We start from the raw sequence: 19,055 nt of genomic DNA, 5'->3' as shown, positions 1-19,055 counted from the left end.
CCGGGAATATGACGTGAGGAAAATTGAGTCATTTCTTGAGCCTAACTCTGTGACTTTGATGGAAACACTGATCGAGTAGAAATTGAACCCCGAAGTCAAAATGCCAAATTAGAGTAACGTGTTGAAAGCCTCACCACCAGAACAGCTAAATAAACACTTGAATATAAAAACGCAGCAAAAAGTCCCCCAAAAAACAACACAGCACTGCACACGCATAAACAGAAAGAGTACGAAAATGTTCTCCTGTCAAAACGCCAAATTAGAGTTACGTGCAGAAAGGCTCACCACCAGAACCTCGAAATAAACACTTGAATATAGAAACGGAGCCAAAAAACAGCCAAAAAACAACATAGCGCTGCACACGCATAAACAGAAAGACTACAGAAATTTTCCCCTGTCGAAACCCCAAATTAGAGTAACGTGCAGAAAACCTCACCAGCGGAACAGTTAAGTAAACACTTGAATATAAAAACGAGCAAAAAGTCACCCCCCCAAAAAAAAACAGCACTGCACACGCATAAACAGAAAGACTACCAAAATTTTCTCCTGTCAAAACCCAAAATTAGAGTAACGTGCTGAAAGCCTCACCAGCAGAACTTCGTAATAAACACTTGAATTTAAAAACGCAGCAAAAAGTCCCCCAAAAAACAACACAACACTGCACACGCATAAACAGAAAGACTACCAAAATTTTCTCCTGTCAAAACCCCAAATTAGAGTTACGTGCAGAAAGCCTCACCGCCGGAACCTCGAAATAAACACTTGAATACAGAAACGGAGCAAACACCAACCAGGAACACAACACAACACATCACAACACTTCACACGCATAAACAAAAACACTACACACAAAAAAAAATCCTCCGGTGGCAACGCAAAAAAAAAAAAAGAACTTATACAGATGCAAACACACACAAGTAATCAGAGTTTCAGCTTTCGTCGCCGTGTGAAGAATAGCTGTTGGCTGTATTGGAGGCTTCGACGTGCCACCAAAAATATATCATAGTGCATGTAGGTAGCTCTTCCCGTGTTGAATGTCATGCGGGAGGAGGAGGAGGAAGGGAGAAATGAAGATGAAGGTACACTGTGGCATTTCCCTCCCTTCCATCCCTTCCTGTCTGTCTACATTTACGCGCAATTACGAGTGGTTGAGTGCGTGGGTGAGTGAGTGAGTGAGACAAGCACACACGTCGACGTTTGCATGCGTGGGTATAGGTGTAGCGTGTGGGCGTGCGATGCTACGAAGAGGTGAGGGCAATCAAGCGGGAAATAGATAGAAATAGACCCAAAAAAAGGTGCAAAGGAAAGCGTTTGAAAATAGTACGTGTGGTGATGATGGTAGTAGTAGTAGTAGTAATAGTAGTAGTAGTAGTAGTAGTAGTAGTTATTGTTGTTATTGATGTTATGTATTGCAATATGTTGTAATAGTGTTGCTCTGCGTGCTGGTGTGGAGAGAGAGAGAGAGAAAGAGAGAGAGAGAGAGAGAGAGAGAGAGAGAGAGAGAGAGAGAGAGAGAGAGAGAGAGAGAGAGAGAGAGAGAGAGAGAGAGAGAGAGAGAGAGCACCTGCATCATGAACCCCAATCACCCCACAGTTCATGGCACCCTCCTCCTTTCCTCCCCTCACCTCTCCTCTTCTGCACCCCATCCCTCCCTGTTCCTCCGCTCTCTACCCATCCCACCCCTTTCCCTCCCCTCGCACCACGGAACGCTGGGAGAGACAACCATCAAGAAGCGATAAAAAGGGAAGAAAGAAAGTCAAGGAAGGGAAAGGAGAGGAAGAGGAGGAAGAGTGGGAGAAGGAGTTGGGAATGAGAGAGGAAGATGAGGCAAACGCTGGGAGAGAAAACCCACAAAGATGCAAGAGAAAAAAGAGAAGAAGAAATGGCAAAAGAAGGAAAGGGAAGAAGACTTGAGAGGACGCGATGTAAAGAAGATGATGCAGGAAATGATAGGAGATAGAAACACTGGGGGAAAAAAAGAGAAAAAAAATAGTCGAAATAGAAAGGGAAAGAGGCAGGGAGAAAAAGTTGTGTAGAGGGGAACAGAGGAGATGCGAGAGAAAAATGAGAAGAAAATAAGTAAAAAGGTGAACAGGGAGGAGGCAAGGTAGAGCGAACTGGGAAGGAGAGAGAGATCCATTCACCAAGAAGCAAAGTAAAATAAAAAAAAGAGAGGGTAGTCAAAGGATAGAAAAGGGAAAAAGCTGGGAAAGAGAGAACCTCGGAATTGCGAGAAAAAAATGAAGAAAAAAAATAAAAGATGGGAAAGGAAAGAGGCAAAAAAAAAGTGGAGTTAGGAAGGAAAAAGAAAGATGAGAGAAAAAAACGATAGGAGAGATAACCACTGAGACGCAAGAAAGAAAAAAAAGAGAAGAAAAAGGGGGAGAATGATGGAAAGGGAAGCGAAGTAGGGAGAACGAGCTGGGACAGAGAGAAAAAAAAGGTAAAAAGATGGAAAGGGAAAAGAAGTAGGGAGAAAGATAGGGGGGAAAGAGAACGTCCAAGATGCGAGGAAAAAAATAAAAAGTGAAAAGGTGGAAAGGGAAAAAGCGAAAAAAAGGTAGAAAGGAGAGAGAGAGAGAGAGAGAGAGAGAGAGAGAGAGAGAGAGAGAGAGAGAGAGAGAGAGAGAGAGAGAGAGAGAGAGAGAGAGAGAGAGAGAGAGGATTATTGGCAGAGAAGGAGAGGAGGGAAGGGGTGGTGCACATTAATCAAGCCGACAACCTGTAAACAAGGTGAGGGGCGGGAGGTTCACAGGTACCGACCGACGCCCTCTTAGCTTCTACAGGTATATAGGGGAAGGGTGTCACTCCCCTCGCTCTGCCTTTCCTTCCTTCCTTCCTCACTTACTTACTCCCTTCCTTGCTTCCTTACTTGTTTTTTTTCTGTTTTGTTTTGTTTTTCTCACCCCTTGCCTCCTTTTTCTTCCTTTTTTCCTTTCCTTCCTTTCCTCATCCTTTGCTTTTCTCTTTATTTATTTATTTTTTGTCATTCCGTTCTTTCTTTCCTCCTTTCATCCCCTTCTTATTTTCTTTCCTTCTTTCTTTCCTTTATTTTTTTCTTTCTTGCTTCTATTCTTTCTTTTTTTCTTTCTTTTTTCCCCTTCCTTCACCCGTCCTCTATTCATTCAGCTACCATTTTTTTTTTCTTCTTTTTGCCTCACTTTCTCCTCCTGACTTTCCACTCTGCTTCCTTCCTTCCTTCCTTCCTTCCTTCCTTCCTTCCTTCCTTCCTCCACTTGTCACACTCTCCTTCTTGCCTTCCCTTCTTTCTTCCTTCTTTCTTTCCTTCCTTCCTCCTTTCACCTTCCTTCACCTTCACGCACACACACACACACACACACACACACACGGCCATCTGTCAGGGAGATCAACGTTTCACTTCATAAATCATCGTTTTTTCTTACAGCGATTTTTTTTTTATGCCGTACGTTATCGCCTCTCCCTTTTTTTCTGCGTTGTTTAGGTGACGGAAGAGATTTAGACGTTTTTTGTACGACCCTCACAGATCGTAGCTAATGTTATCGGCGTTTATGTGCAAAAAAAAAAAAAAAAGATGGCGTTCACGGAAGAGAGAAAAAAAGGAGTCTCGGTAGGGCTGCACACACACACACACACACACACACACACACACACACACATACAACCCCCACCTCACACCCAACCTCCCCCCACACACACAAACACACACGCACTCACACACACACACTCTTGTTATGAAAAATTTTAAAAAAGCGTGTGTCTCCGGGTCCCGAAGGAGGAAGAGTGACGGAAGGGTGAGAAGGGAAGTGTGGCCTCCGAGGGGACACACGAGGCGGGGAGGATGTGATACTGAGGAGGGAAAGAGGAAGGCGACGGAGAGCAGGAAAAACAAACCAGGAAGATGAGGAAGCGTGAAACTCGGAAGAGGAAGAAAGACGGGAGGTGGAAGAGGAAGACAAGGTGGAGGCGGAGCAACAGCAGGAGGAGGAAGTTGAGGAGGAGGGAAGGAGGAGGAGGAGGAGGAGGAGGAGCGGCCGTGATCAGCAGCGAACAAGCAGCCAGGCAGATAAATAGCTCTCTTCTCCTTCACCTCCACCTTCCTTATTAAGCAAGAATGGCGCACACACACACACACACACACACACACACACACACACACACACACACACACACACACACACACACACACACACACACACACACACACACACACACACACACACACACACACACACACACACACTCCCCCCTCTCTCTCTCTCTTTTTCTCTTTCTCTCTCTAATGCAGGTGTTTCCTTTCATGGAGTGTCGGTAACCCTGAACTGCCGCCGCCACTTTACTATTAACAGATATTTTCCTTTTTATAGTAGTAGTAGTAGTAGTAGTAGTAGTAGTAGTAGTAGTAGTAGTAGTAGTAGTAGTAGTAGTAGTAGTAGTATCCAAAGAACTTCTGCGATCATGTTCAAGGTAAAAAACGACAACAGTGTGATAATGATGTAAATAATGATGATAAGAACGATAATAGTGATGATAATAATAATAATAATACTCACAACAACAACAATCAACGCGCTGGAAACACGGAACGACGGCGCCGCTGACCAAAACAAAAACAAACAGGCGAGAACAGTAGGAGTCAAGGCTGCCCGGTGCCCCCTCCTCCTCCTCCTCCTCCTCTGCAGCCACTTGTTTCCCTTTTCCTTCCTCCTCAGTAGTCAACCGCCATGTCAACAGATCGGATGAAGAAAAAGAAGGAGGAGGAGGAAGAGGAAGAGGAGGAGGTGGAGGAGATAGATGAGGAAGTGTAGGAATAACAATGAAACGGGAAAGGAAGTAGAAGGAAGGAAAAAAAATGAGGAGAGAGAGGAGAGAAGGAAAGAAGGGGATGGAGAAATATGAGGAAAGGGGGAAAGGCATTGAGGGTGAGGGGAGAGAAAGAAAAAGAAAGAGAGGAATGGAACGGGGTGCAGATAGGGTGAGGGAAGGACTGGAAAAGGGGACAATGGACATATAACTCAGGGATCTCATAGGGAGTTAAGGAAAGAATTGGACGAGGGGAAGGAGAGTAAACAAGGAGGGTTTGGGGAAAGGGGAGTCAGCATATTGAAGGTTAAGAAAGCATTGATGGAGTAGATAAGGGAGTGGGGAGAAGAGGGGGGAGAAAAGAAGGGGGAGGAAAGTGGTTGGGGTCAAAATGGGATAAGGTGAGTGGGTCTGAGGTAATGAGAGTTTAAGTGGAGTGGGGAAAGTGAGTGGTGGGGAGAGTGGGGAGAGTGGAGGGGGGGAGAAGAGAAGGGGGAGGAAAGTGGTTGGGGTTAAGATGGGATAAGGTGAGTGGGTGTGAGGTAATGAGAGTTTGAGTGGAGTGGGGAGAGTGAGTGGTGGGGAGAGTGGGGAGTAGAGGGGGATGGGGAGAGAAGGCCATAAGAAAGTCTGGGGGAGTTTGGTGGGGGTGCTGAAAGTGGTGGGGAGCATAAGGAAGTGGGGGAGAATGTTGAGGGATTTCTGAAGGTGGGGGAGTGGTGGGGAGGTTACTGGAGGTGGGGAGGAGAGGTGGAGAGGAAGGTCCTTGGCGCCCTGACCCACATAGTGTTGCCGGGCTCCTGGTCTTGCTGTCATTCGTCGTAACCTCCCCAACGTCTCCCCAACGCCTCCCCAACTTCCCCCCCCCATTTCCCCTGTGACACGTGACGGGAGGGGAAAGCCGGTCACCATGCAAAAATATCCTTCTCTTATCCTTCCATTTCCTCCTCTCCCCCTCCCCTCTCCTCCCCTCCCCATATCTACCTTATCTGACCCCGTATTCCGCACGCGGCTTCTGCTTCATCCTTGTCACGTGACCAAACACTCCTCTCCCCTTCCCCTTCCCCCCTCTGTTGTTGGTAGTGGTGGTGGTGGTGGTGGTGGTGGAGGTGGAGGTCAAAACGTGGGCCGCGTATGAAAAGAGACTAAAACAATACAGATTAATGAGATTCCGATGCATGACGAGAATAATATGAGCCCCATGCTTGTATGTGCCTGTCACGCCTGCTGGGGGGTGAGGGGGGGTAGGTGCTGGAGGAGGGAGGTGGAGGAAGGAGAGGTGTCAATGGAGGGAAGTGAGTTGTGAAAAATGAGCCCATGGTTTATGTGGAAGCAGTAGGTGATGGTCGTATGGGTCGGGATTTTTATTTTATTTATTTATTTTTTTTTTTTTACAGCTAAGGAGACAGTTCAAGGGCGTAAAGTAAAATATTAAAAAAAAAGCCCGCTACTTACTTCTCCTGAATAGAGGTCAAAGGAGTGGCCAAAAAGAGAGGGATTGTATGGTGATATGGGTGGTGATGGTGGTGCTGAGGAATGGGGGCACGGGAAGGGGATGAGAGTGACGGGAGATATTGAAGGGGATAGGGGGGGGGTGTTAATGGTAATGTGAGGAATGGGGGAGAAGAGATGGAGGCTGGAGAAAGGGATATGAGTAATGGGATATATTGAAGGGGATAGGAATTTCAATGGTGATGGTAAGGGATGGGGAGAAGAAGTGAAGGGAAGCTGAAGAAGGGGATAGGGGTGATAAGAAGCTTGGTGATGGGGTGTTTAAATGGAAGTAGTGATGGTTAGGGATGGGGAGAAGAGATGAAGGGAGGCCGAAGAAGGGAATAGGGGTGATAAGGAGCTTCTTTAGGTGATGGGTTGTTTAAATGGAAGTAGTGAAGGGGAGGGGAGGATGAGAAGTGAAGGGAGGTTAAAGAAGGTGAAAAGGGTGAAGGGGAAGCTAATGATGGGGAGCTAATAGAGGTTTGAGGGGAGGAGAAGGGGAGATGATGGGAGGCTGAGTAAGGAGATGAGGGTGATGGGGAAGCTACTGAAGGGAATAGATGGAGGTATTATTGGGTTGGTGAGGGGAGGAAGAGGAGGGGTGATGGGGTGGAATGGGATGCTGGATACGGGGATGAGAGTGACAGGGATGGAGAGTGGTAATGGAGGGGAGTGGATGGAGGAGTGGAGATAGTGGAATGAAGGGAATAGGTGGAATAGTGGAGATGGTGGTGAGGGAGGTAGAGGGGTGATGGTCAGGGGGGGGAGGGGGGGCAGGTGGTGAGAGTGATAGGGATGGAGAGTGGAGGAAGGAGTGGAGATGGTGGAATAGTGGAGATGGTGATGAGGGAGGTAGAGGGGTGATGGTCAGAGGGGGGAGGGGGGGGGGGCAGGTGGTGGTGAGATGGTGGTAAAGGGTGGTGAGGGGGGTGATGGTCAGAGGGGGGAGGGGAGGGGGGTGATGGTCAGAGGGGGGAGGGTGGGGGGGATGATGGCCGTGAAATGGAGACAGTCCATCATAACCGCGTGGAAACTTCTGTCTCTCCCACGGCCTTGAAGTTTCTGAAAAGAGTGAAAATAGTAACGAAAACACTCTCCCCTCCTCTCCCCTTTCTTCCCCTCCCTTCACCCCACAGTCTCCACCCCTTCCTTCCTTACTCTCCTCTCCCCACCCTTTATTTTTACCTAGTCTCCCCCTGAGCACTTTCTTCCCACATAAAATCACGCCCTTTTCCTTATCCTCCCCTTTCTTCTCCCCCCTCCCTCCAGACCCCACCCCTTCCTTCCTCCTCTCCCCAGATTTTATTTTTACCCAGTCTCCCCCTGAGTACTTTCTTCCCACTTCCAATCACGCCCTTTTCCTTATCCTCCCCTTTCTTCTCCCCCCTCCCTCCAGACCCCACCCCTTCCTTCCTTCCTCTCCCCAGATTTTATTTTTACCCAGTCTCCCCCTGAGTACTTTCTTCCCACTTCCAATCACGCCCTTTCCTTCTCCTCACCTTTCTTCACCCCCCTCCCCTCCCCAGTCTCCACCCCTTCCATCCTTCCCCTCCTCTCCCCAGCTTTTATTTTTACCCAGTCTCCCCCTGAGTACTTTCTTCCCACTTCCAATCACGCCCTTTTCCTTCTCCCCTTTCTTCCCCTCCCTTCACCCCACAGTCTCCACCCCTTCCTTCCTTACTCTCCTCTCCCCACCCTTTATTTTTACCTAGTCTCCCCCTGAGCACTTTCTCCCCACTTCGAATCACGCCCTTTACCTTCTCCTTCCCTTTCTTCTCTCCCCCCCCCTACACCAGTCTCCACCCCTTCCTTCCTTCCCCTCCCTCTCCCCGCCCTTTGATTTTTACCTAGTCTCCCCCTGAGCACCTTCTCCCCACTTCCAATCACGCCCTTCTACCCCTCCTCCTCCTTCTCCTCCTCCTACGTCACCTCCCCATCCCCTTTCTCCTATTCCTTGACCTATTCACCTCCCTCCCACACCACCGTCCCTCCCTCCCCTCCCCTTGATCCCCCCCACTTCTCTTCTCCCCACTCCAATCAAATCCCCCTCCTATTAACTCTCTCCCCCTTACTCCCCCTCCTCCTCCCCACCAATAAAACTCTACTATTTCACCCCATTTTATCTCCTATTCACTCCCCATTCTTCAGCAAGGAGGTTTAAAGGTTAGGTTAGGTTAGGGTTTAAATCTTCTTTGTTCTTTTCCCTTCCATCTGCTTTATCAAATGTTCCCTTTTTCTCTGTTTTCTGCCTCAATAATTAGTCACCTTTTGTTTGTTTGTTTTCTTTAATTTGTATTTTTCGTGCGTTCTTTTTTTCTCCCTCCTTCTCCTCCTCTTCCTCCTCTTCTTATTATTTCTTCTTCCGTCCCTTTCTTCCTTTTTTTCATATATATACAGGAGAGGATGATGATGGGAAGGAGAGGAAGATGTAATACCCTCCTCTTCCCAAACCAAGGCAGGAAACGGAGGAGGAGGAGGAGGATACATTTAAAAGGACTGTGTGTGCCTTGGTCTTGTATATTGTTGTGGTCCTTCCCTCCCAGTCTCCCTCCCTCTCCTCCCTCCTCCCCTCTCTCTCTCTCCCCCCCTATCCCAACCCTCCTCCTCTCCCCTCCCTGGCGGTGACCTCGTGACGTCATCCTCGTTCTGGGCGCTGATTGGCGGGACTCCTTTCATATTTTTGTTGGTTTTGGAAATATTATCTCGCCCGACTCGCCTTCCCCGCCACGAGAAGGGTCCTTATGCCGGGAATTGGGGGCTTTTTTCTGGTGTTTTGCGGAGAATTGGAGTTTATGAAGGGTGGCACGGGGCGAGGGAGAGAAGGGAAGGAGGAAGGGAGAGAGGGGGAGTAGAGGGTAGAGAAAGAAGGGAGTGAAGGAGGGAGGGAGGGAGTGTGGTTACGTAGGAGGGTAGAGAGTAGAGGAGTGTTGTAGGGAGGGAGGGAGAGAAGGGAGGGAAGAGGGAAGGGAGGGAATAAGGATACGTAGGAGAGCCAGGGTAGAGAGTAAGGGAGGGTTTACACACACACACACACACACACACACACACACACACACACACACACACAAAACACACACACACAGAGAGAGAGAGAGAGAGAGAGAGAGAGAGAGAGAGAGAGAGAGAGAGAGAGAGCATCACGGAGGTCCTGCATGGTGGTGTCAGAGATCAGAAAGTGGCCTCCAACGCTGTAACTTGTGGCGCTGCTGGTGACGAAGTGTGATGTTGATACCAGCCGCGCACCCTCACACCCTCACACACTTTCTTTCTTTTTATGTGCAGCCCTCACCTTCCGAACCTGTCACCACATTAACTTTTTGAGGAGGAGGAGGCGGAGGAGGAGGAGGGGGAGGGGGTCAGAGTGAAACACGAGTCACAGCCTGAGGACACCGGGCGAGTCGCTGGAGGAAGGAGTCAAAAGTAAAAGTCCCTCAGGAAGGACAGTGGAGGAGCTGGCGGAGGCGAAAGGAAGCAACACCCAAAGGGGCAGACAGCGAAGCGTGGGCTGAGTCGCTGAGGCTGAGGGGAAGGGAGTCAGGGGCAGGCGAGGGCGTGAGGGCGTGAGTCACTGTGCAAGTGGGGACGGGAAGGCCGACGGATGAGTCATTAAGGACAACCTCCGCGAGTCGTGTGTGTGTGTGTGTGTGTGTGTGTAAGACAATAATAACATTGAGGTTACTCTTTTGGGATCCTGCAGGGGCAGCGGGCAGCTATAATGGGCTGCTTCGGGCCAGTTTGCTCCTGGAGGCGAGAATCCCTATGACAGTCGTGCAGAAAGACGTATATATCTGGCTGCTCCTGCACGGCTCAAGGGTTGCACAATTCCCTGATATGGTCAAGGGCTTGTCTCCGCCTGCCCTTAACCTACTAAACTTCACCCACTTCTTTGCCCCACTGGCCTCACGCCGCCTCTTTTCACGCCCCGGCCCTTCTCCGGGGGGCGGCGGATTGCGGGTGACGTAGCAGAGGTCGTCAGGATGCCTGTAGAGACTTATTTTGTCTTTGAAAGCCGTCAGACATTGGTGTTTTAGCCTTTAAGATGCAAAAAACAGATGCGGGTTGCCTACTGGGGCCACGAGCACGAATTGGGGACAAGGTTGTTGGGTGTTGGAGCGCGGCGCCACTCTCGCCGCCGCACCGCCACTCACTTTCGTTCATCCTGCGGGGCCGTTCAGAGGTTCGCCGGACGAAGCGCGTTGAAATCCTGCGGAGGGTTGCGGGACGTGGCAGCCGCTGGGCCACGCTGCTCGGGGGAGGCGCACACAAACACACTCACTCTCACTTTCGCTTGTTGCGGCCGGCCTTTGCTGCGGTGCGTTCGTGTGTGTGTGTGTGTGTGTGTGTAGACGTGTGACGGCGCGGATCGGGCGTAACCTTCAGCGTGTGGTGTGGCAACGGAGCAGCGCTGTGAAAGTACTCATTTGTTGTGCGTAGCTCCTAGGGAACCCCTGCCCAGCCGTGCTCCGCTCTGATCCTCCTCGCGCCCTGTTACACCTGTAGTTCCGTGACGCGCCCGTGACGTGCCCTCGTGACGTTCACCGCCTGACTGTGGCTGCCCGAGACCCGCTCTTCTCCCGGCCCCACTGTGCAACGCGACGCCTGCTGCTCCTCACCTCGCTGTGGGCTCCGCCAGGAATATTTTTGTCCCCGCCACGACACCTCATGGATTTGCTGTTGTGTTCGTGCCTATGATGTGTTACTGTGTGACGACCTAGTGCTAACTGCTAATACTGGTCCCCTTGTGTTGTGTGATGCTGTGAAGGATACGCGCCCTGTGGTGCTACCGAGTGTACTGATACTGATCTGTTAGTGACCTGTTGATCCGGGTGTCTAAGGTGTCTGTGCCCCCCTGCTGGATACCTGTGTCTCTGCTCCTCACTCCCGCTCAGTCATAGGTAAGTGTTACAGTGCCAACATTTAGGTGAGGTCTGGATGGCCCCGCTTGGCAATGATGCCGTGAGTGCCACACCGGGTCTTGTGTTTTTTGGGGACGCTGGTGCCCGGGCTGGTCCAGAAGTGTGGCTGGCACCAATGTCCTGATGCAACGTATCGTATGTGTTGTCCCAGGCCAGACCCAGGTGTGCCAGGTGTGTCGTGACGCATGTGTTTTTGCAGCCTCGATGTTAGCATCCCATCTGTCACGTTTTGTTAATGTGACAGAAGTGAAAGTGACCTCTTTGATGTGTCGCCTCTGACCTTGTCAGTTGCCTGAGACACGTGTGACCTTCAGCGTAAGGCAGTTGACCTTGAGCCAGTGGCGCTGTGACCCTCGCTGTCGACTGGCGCGGAAATGGACGTAGCGAGGAATAGAACGACAGGAAGTTACGAATATGGGTCACCGAGGCTCTGTGTGTGTGTGTGTGTGTGTGTGTGTGTGTGTGTGTGTGTGTGGCCAGGCGGAGTATCACGTGAGCGGTGCGGTGTGTGGTTGATCGTCCACGTTTGCTTGGGCTCGTGTGTGCTTAGTGGATGTCCGCAAGTCTTTGTGTGTGCGCTTAAGACTGTTCATTTGAAGCCCGTGCACGACTCCCTGTGACCTCCTGACCTTTATCGGCACCAAGACGGTCACCAATCATGCTCATAAGAAAGTGACTGATGATGGTGATGATAATGATGATTGCAGAGTTGGTGATGGTGATGACTGGCGGTGGTGTTTGGTAATAATAAAAAAGATGAGAATGAAAAGAACAAGAATGGTGATAAGAAGACTAGACACGGACAGAGGACACAGGAGATGAGGAAGATGATTTGATATAAGAGACATGAGCGTGTACATATTGCGTGTGTGTGTGTGTGTGTGTGTGTGTGTGTGTGTGTGTGTGTGTGTGTGTGTGTGTGTGTGTGTTGATGGATAAAATACGTCTCTTAAAATATTGAAGGCCATGTTTCTGTGTGGATGTCTGTGTGTGTGTGTGTGTGTGTGTGTGTGTGTGTGTGTGTGTGTGTGTGTGTGTGAGTGTGAGTGTGTCGAGTTCATTGTATCAGAGTTGTGCTGATAGAGAGAACTTGGGATGTTTGGTCTAGCAGTGTGTGTGTGTGTGTGTGTGTGTGTGTGTGTGTGTGTGTTATCAAGCAGGGGGAGGAGGAGGAGGAACAGTAGGAAAAAGATTGAGGAAAAGAAGATACAAGCGAGCGGTGATGAACAACGCTGAAAACATATATAAAAAATAGATAGATAAAAGGGAAGCGAATGTAACTTTGTATCCGAACAATGTAGTAAAATAGGAAGTTAATGGAAATAGACTTGTGCTAAAAAAAAAAGTTCTAAAAAAGTAGAAAAAGTTAAAAAAAAAAGTTTAAAAAAGTTAAAAAAGCAAAAATGTAACAGAAAAGTAAAAAAAAAAGTAAAAAAGTAAAAAAAAGAGGAAAAAAAACTTGTACAATTATACTTATACGTAGTTAAGCGATATTAAATTAGTGTGAGAAAGATGGCTTAATAGATGGCATTAAAAAAAATATATATATATCCTTCGAGAGAGAGAGAGAGAGAGAGAGAGAGAGAGAGAGAGAGAGAGAGAGAGACGTTCTATCTGATCTGTTCATTAGGTCAGGGTTGCCAAGTCTTGTTTATTTCCTCTTTAATGCCACTGAAGCGTTTCCTTGCTTGTCTTTCTTTTCCTTCCTGCTTGCTAGTGTGTCCTTTATCCTCCTCCTCTTCCTCCTCCCCCTCCTCCTCCTCCTCCTCCTCCTCCTCCTCCTCCTCCTCCTCCTCCTCCTCCACTTTATCTGTGTTTTATTTTCCGCACTTAGTCGTAATTATAAATCTCTCTCTCTCTCTCTCTCTCTCTCTCTCTCTCTCTCTCTCTCTCTCTCTCTCTCTCTCTCTCTCCGGCATTTGCACCTGTCCTATCTTCCTTCCTCTCCTTATCTCTTCCTCTCTTTGCATATCGTTCCTTTCTTTTATTTTCACACCTGCTCTCCTGATACGTTCCTTCTCTCTATTCCTCTTTCTCTCCCTCTTATTTCTCTTGTATCCTCCCATTCTCCTCCGCCTCACTTACTCTTTCTCCCATTCTCTCTCTCTTCTTTCCTTCTCGTCCTCCCAATCTCCGCCTCTCCTTCCACTTTCCCTCCTCTTCTTTCTATTCTTCCATTCTCCTCCGCCTCCCCTCCTCCTTCATTCCTCCACAACAGGTGATCAAAACAGCTCCAGATAATTACCCGCTGCCTGAAAAAGTCACGTCGAGGGACTCACAACGAACGCTTTATGTATAGTGTGTGTGTGTGTGTGTGTGTGTGTGTGTGTGAGAGAGAGGGGTGAAATCAAGACCGGACTTTATCATATTTTCGTGTACGTTTGTGTCACTTATCCAGCCCCACCCTTCCCCAAATATTGCCCCAGTCAGCCCCAGCTCCTCCCTAACAGCCCCCAATCCACCCCAGCCCCCTCCCCCGCCCCGCCCCGCCCCGCTTCCAAGACCGGCTCCTTAAAACTTTCGCTCCTGTGTAGTGAAAGTCTGCGTCCTCCCCCAGCGGCGCGCCACGCAGTAAGAAACGTCAGCAGTGGAGGGCCGGGGGAAGCATAGTGTGTATTTTTAGAACCCTCGGAGTCCTCGGCGCTGTGGTGCTCTGAGGACAGATTCACCCCGCCAGTCCCGTCCCCGGTGAGTGAGGCTTCAAGGGCGTCTCCTCGGCGTTTGGCGTGACGGTGACGGGGAGGGAACAAATCGTCACTCGTCGCTAGATCCTTCCTCGCTAGCGCACCGCCGCCGCCGCCTCAACACGCAGCAGTTCCACGCGCGGGGGGGGGGGATGCGGGCTGGGGAGCGGGGTGAGGGGGTGAAGGGGAAAGGGAGTGGCAGGCTGGGGTTGCGGGGCGGGGGGGGGGGGGGAGGGGGTACTCGACGACCCTGTACTAGTAAAGCGACGTACATGTACAGCGCGGGCGTTTCCGTGTTCGCGGCGTGTGTACCGCCTCGTGTCGACTCTCGTCCATGGGGGCTCGAAGTGCGGGCTCCCTGGTGTGTTTGCGTGTACAGGTGCGTGGTGAAGGTGTTGCTGTATGCTCATCCGTGCACCTCTGTATACCCTCTTAGGCGTGGGCGTGGGTGTGAGTGCCAGAGAGAGTGTGGCTTCGACCTGGCGGGTGACTTCAATGGTGTGCGCGTAGCGACCCAAATTTCGCCAGGTGTGTGTGAGGACAAACCTGCTTCCCCCTCCCCCCTCCCCCTCTCTCCCCTCTCCACTGCCCCCCTTCCGACCCCTCCTGCTCCTCCCCCATCCCCGCCGTGCCCCAAATGCCCCTGCCCGCCGCCGCGCCAGGGCCTCGCCGGCGCTTCCTGTCTCCCCTTCTAGTGCTCTTCGCGCATAATCGGACTCGCTTCCTCCTTGCATTATCATTTATTATTGGTCTCGTCCTTATGCATGTCTCAAGGCACTACCGGAGAAGGAGGAAGAGAAGAGGAAGAAAAAAGGAGAAAGAAGAAACGCTTTGAGGATAAGAGGAGAAAAGAAGAATAGGAAGAAAAGGTTTTTGAGGGATAAGAGATTGTTTGAAGGGATGATCACCTGTTGTGGAGGAATGAAGGAGGAGGGGAGGCGGAGGAGAATGGGAGAAGAGAAAGAAGAGGAGAGATAGTGGAAGGAGAGGTGGAGAGTGGGAGGACGAGGAGCAAAGAAGAGAGAATGAAAGAGTGAGGCGGAGGAGAATGGGAGGAAACAAGAGAAATAAGAGGGAGAGAAAGAGGAATAGAGAGAAGGAACGTGGGTTATAGGGGAGCTGTTTCAAGGGTAGAGAAAGGCCGTCGTCGGAGGTGAGGCGAGGGAGGGTGGGCTGGCGGCGCGGCTGAGGGGTAGGTAAGTAGACGCGTCCTTCACACTAAGCAAAGCCAATCATCAAGCAATCAAGGAAAACACACGTGTCCGCCACCCACTTGGAGACGGCGAGGCAATGGTGATGGTGGTGGGCATGGGGGAAGGGATGAGGGGGAAGAGGGGAATGGAAGGGCAAGGCAGGGAGTGTACGATGCTATAGAGAAGGGAGGAAGAGAAGGGGGAGAGAGAGAAGTGAAGGTATCAAATCTAAGAAGAGGGATGAGAGAAGATGGAAGGAGGGGAGAAGAGAAATAGAAATGTCGATGTTGATGGAGAGAAATAGGGGAATAAAAATGGGAGGGAATATGAGGCTTCGATGCTATGGGAAGGAAAAAAGGAAGAGGGAGAGAAGAGAAGAGGAGAGAAAGGGGAAAGGAGAAGCGTACCTAAGTGTCGATGCTAAGGGAACGAGGAAGGAAAGGGGGAGAGAAAGTGGATTTGTCAGAGCTAAAGAGAAAGATGAGAATAAAGGGAAGGAGAACTTATATCGATGCCAAGGGGAAGATGAAGATGGAGGGGGAGAAAAGAAGTGGAGGTGTCAGTGTGAATGGGGACGAGGAAAGGATTAGAAGGAAAGACGAAAGCAAGTATTAACGATGTAAGGAAGAGAAGCAGAGGGAGAATAGAGAGGAATGGGGGTGACAAGATAAATGTGAGGGGTAGAGGAGGAGAAGCGGAGGAGAGAGAAGGAGAGAAGTGAAGTGTTGACGGTGTAAGGAACAGAAGAAGAGGGAGAAGAGACAGGAGTGGAGGTGACAAGGTGAATGTGGGAAGGGAGGAAGAGAAGCGGAGGAGAGAGGAGGAAAGAAGTGAGAAGTGGAAGTGTGAGAAAAAGGAGAGAAGGGAGGAGGGGAGAGGAGTCGTGTCGCACCAGGCGGCCTCCTGAATTCATCTTTATTTTAGGGTAGAGACCAAGGCTGGAGGGTCGCGGTTATCGGCGGGAGAAAGTCACCTGCGAGGAACCCCACACCTGACGCCGCGCCACCTGCCCGCGCCCTCCTACCTGCCGGGGGGACCTCTCACGGCGCCGAGGGAAGGTTGGCGACGGTGGGCGAGGAGAGAGAGAGAGAGAGAGAGAGAGAGAGAGAGAGAGAGAGAGAGAGAGAGAGGGGGGGGGGGGGGTTTCATAACAATTCCTCCACCTGTGTATAAGATGACTGTATTCCCCGAAGCATATTTTGTTTTGCGCAGGTGTGTGTGTGTGTGTGTGTGTGTGTGTGTGTGTTGTGGTTGATAGAATGTGTTCCTGTCACTGCTCACCACCTGTTTCTTGTTTTCTTTTATCAAATTTTTGTTTTGCTCTACTTTTTTTGTTATTTATTATACTATTGTTGTTATCATCATCATTATTATTACCACTTTTCACTTTTGCACAATCATTATTATTATTATTATTATTATTATTATTATTATTATTATTATTATTATTATTATTATATATCTCAAACTCGTAATACGTGTCTGCGGAACTTATACGCCGGACGCCTTACATCACCGCCTCCTTTCTCCTGACGCGGCGCCGGTCTAGCTGTCTCACTCGAGGAAACTCACGTATCCCATAAACTTCCCCGGACCTTCCCATCGCTGTCCGTATAGACAATGAAAGAAAATCTGGCAAAGGAGAAGTAAAAACAAACCAATCTTTATCTTGTTTGTGTTGATACTCCACGTAGAGGACCTAGAGGCGCCCCCCACCCATACCTGCCCCGCACAATAGGCGTGGCCTCCGACCTTTGATCAGCAATGGGGTCAAGTGTGGCGCCGCCGAGCCCAGGTAGAGGCGAGGGTGCTGGCTCCCCGGAAGTGGCAGCTCGGGTGTCGCTTAAGGGCCGCAGTGACACGCTGAGTGGCGAGCTGATGAGTACTCTGGGCGAGCGGCGATAACGATGCCACGGGGAAGTGATTAAGCTGCTTATCCTAACGTCCAGCCCACCCCGACGGCCTCCTATCCCCTATCCCTGAACGTAACCCTCCTCTGTCCTGGAAAGCAAAGGAAGGCAACCACCTGTCCCATAAGGATCTCCAAGAGGTATAGGATTCCCCCTCACTCCCTCTCACTCCCCCCCGCGTCGAATCCGCATCCGCTAGTCCTCCGGTAATGAGTCAAAGGGTTCCTCTCGGGGTTTGGAGTGGATTTTGATTCCTCGAAGTGCGGAGACTCTTGGGCGGCGGGCAAAGGTAAACAGTGGACGGCGTTGCACCAGCACCTCCTGATTTGGCCCGTTTGGATAGCCTCGTCGGCCCCGCGCTGACGCTGTTTCCGGGAGTCTCTCATTGGCTGCTTGATAAGTGCGTTTTGTTTTACCAGGTTCGATTTCCCGCCCATTTTCATTTCTTCCGCGTGACGTCACCTGGTCTGGAGGAAGGTAGTGGTTGGATCTTGATGGTTTATCGTGACGCGTGGCCCTGTCGCTTCACCATTGGCTGGAGGGTGTGTTTCCTCAAGGGCTGTGGTGGGAGGGGAGAGGTGACTGGTCGGCGGGGCATGTCGGGTGTGTCCCTACGAAGCGCGGGGAACCTCAGCTCTCTGGTTTCTTAGTATGATGAGCTCCATCTGATGCAAGCGCTGCCCTGTTGACCCTTTGACTCCACCCTCCCTTTCTCCCCTCCCTTCCCTCACACGCCGCGTCAGCAACGAGAAAGTATTGCCTCAAAACAACTTTCTCTGCTCCCTCAACGCAGCACCAGCAACACCACCACCTAATCACACCCCATCAGGCGCTGTCTCCCCCGCCACCACCACGACGACCCCGCCCGACCTGCACCGACTAGACCCCCGAAACCGCTGACTGGGATATCCTCGCGTCTGGTGAGATGCTGAGGTGCACTCTTGAAGGGGGAGGGAGAGAGGGAAAGGAAGGGACACGCAGAGCAACACACGCCGTTTTGTCTCTGGTGTGTGTGTGCTTTTTTTTTAAGTTGTTCTCATTAGCACGTTGCGTCACCTCGACCTGAGTCTTTTTTTACCCAGTGACGGTGTTTGGCGGTGATGGTGTGGTAATCTGACTCCTTTTTGTCGCCCCGTTCCCTGTGCGATATTTTCTAACTCAATTCCCTTTCTGTTAATTCTTTCTGTTTATCTCTTATCTCCTTGCTTTTCCTCTTCAAGTATTCCGGTTCAGTTCTCTTTGGTTGACTGCTCACCAGATTTCGTTCTCTTCGTCTCTTCTCCTCTCTTACCCATCTCCTGTTTTCCTTCTCTTTCATGTTCTTTCTTTTCGTTTTCTTGTCTCCACCTCTCTTTCTCTTCTGTTCTCCTGTTTTCCTTCTCTCTCATGTTCTTTCTTTTCATTTTCTTGTCTTTCCTCCTCGTGTTCTCTTCGCCTCTTCTCCTCTCTTACCCATCTCCTGTTTTCCTTCTCTCTCATGTTCTTTCTTTTCATTTTATTGTCTTTCCTCCTCTCGTTCTCTTCGTCTCTTCTCCTCTCTTACCCATCTTCTGTTTTCCTTCTCTCATGTTCTTTCTCCTCTCGTTCTCTTCGTCTCTTCTCCTCTCTTACCCATCTTCTGTTTTCCTTCTCTCATGTTCTTTCTTTTCATTTTCTCGTCTTTCCTCTTCTCTTTCTCTTCTGTTCTTCGCGGTTCCAGTATCTCCCGTCTGCTCCTCGGCCCGCTCCCCCTCCCGCTCCCCCGCCCTACCCGAAGCCTGTTCCACTGGTTCGGAGCAAGTGACTTTCCTTATACATTTTCCGAAAGTCAGAAGGCCGCGAGTCAAGGCTTTGGGTTTCAAGTTTACTCCTATTTGCTTACACTTGACGCTGGGTTCCTTGTCGATATAGCAACACACACACACACACACACACACACACACACACACACACACACACCGGGGACGAGACAAAGAGTCGTATTACTAAAGATTTCGTCGCCCAAGTTCACATATTTGACAAGGCTTTCGTAGGTGTTTGGGGCATTTCCAGGAATAGTTTTATGGCCCTGGTGGTAGTTTGACCCTTCTTCTGTAC

At 50.1% G+C, this 19,055-nt stretch overlaps 1 protein-coding gene across 6 annotated transcripts in view; it reads left to right on the top strand.

Annotated features, from left to right (window-relative positions):
- The window catches only part of LOC127009257 (ecdysone-induced protein 74EF-like), a 107,166-nt gene that overhangs the window by 11,994 nt on the left and 76,117 nt on the right, over positions 1 to 19,055 (top strand). Inside the window, exon 1 of one of the 6 annotated variants that reach the window (XM_050882201.1) lies at positions 10,411 to 11,171. The exons of 1 other annotated variant lie outside the window; for it this stretch is intronic. The gene's annotated coding sequence lies outside the window, so the exon portion shown is untranslated. Of the gene's footprint in view, positions 1 to 10,410; positions 11,172 to 14,236; positions 14,256 to 19,055 lie in introns of those variants that run through there. 4 more of the 6 variants (XM_050882147.1, XM_050882209.1, XM_050882208.1 and 1 more) reach the window with 4 other exon arrangements.

This window comes from Eriocheir sinensis, chromosome 4 (genome assembly GCF_024679095.1).
Source record: "Eriocheir sinensis breed Jianghai 21 chromosome 4, ASM2467909v1, whole genome shotgun sequence".
NCBI lineage: Eukaryota > Metazoa > Arthropoda > Malacostraca > Decapoda > Varunidae > Eriocheir > Eriocheir sinensis.
Note: the sequence above shows the minus strand (reverse complement) of the source record. Positions and strands in the feature narration are given on the sequence as shown.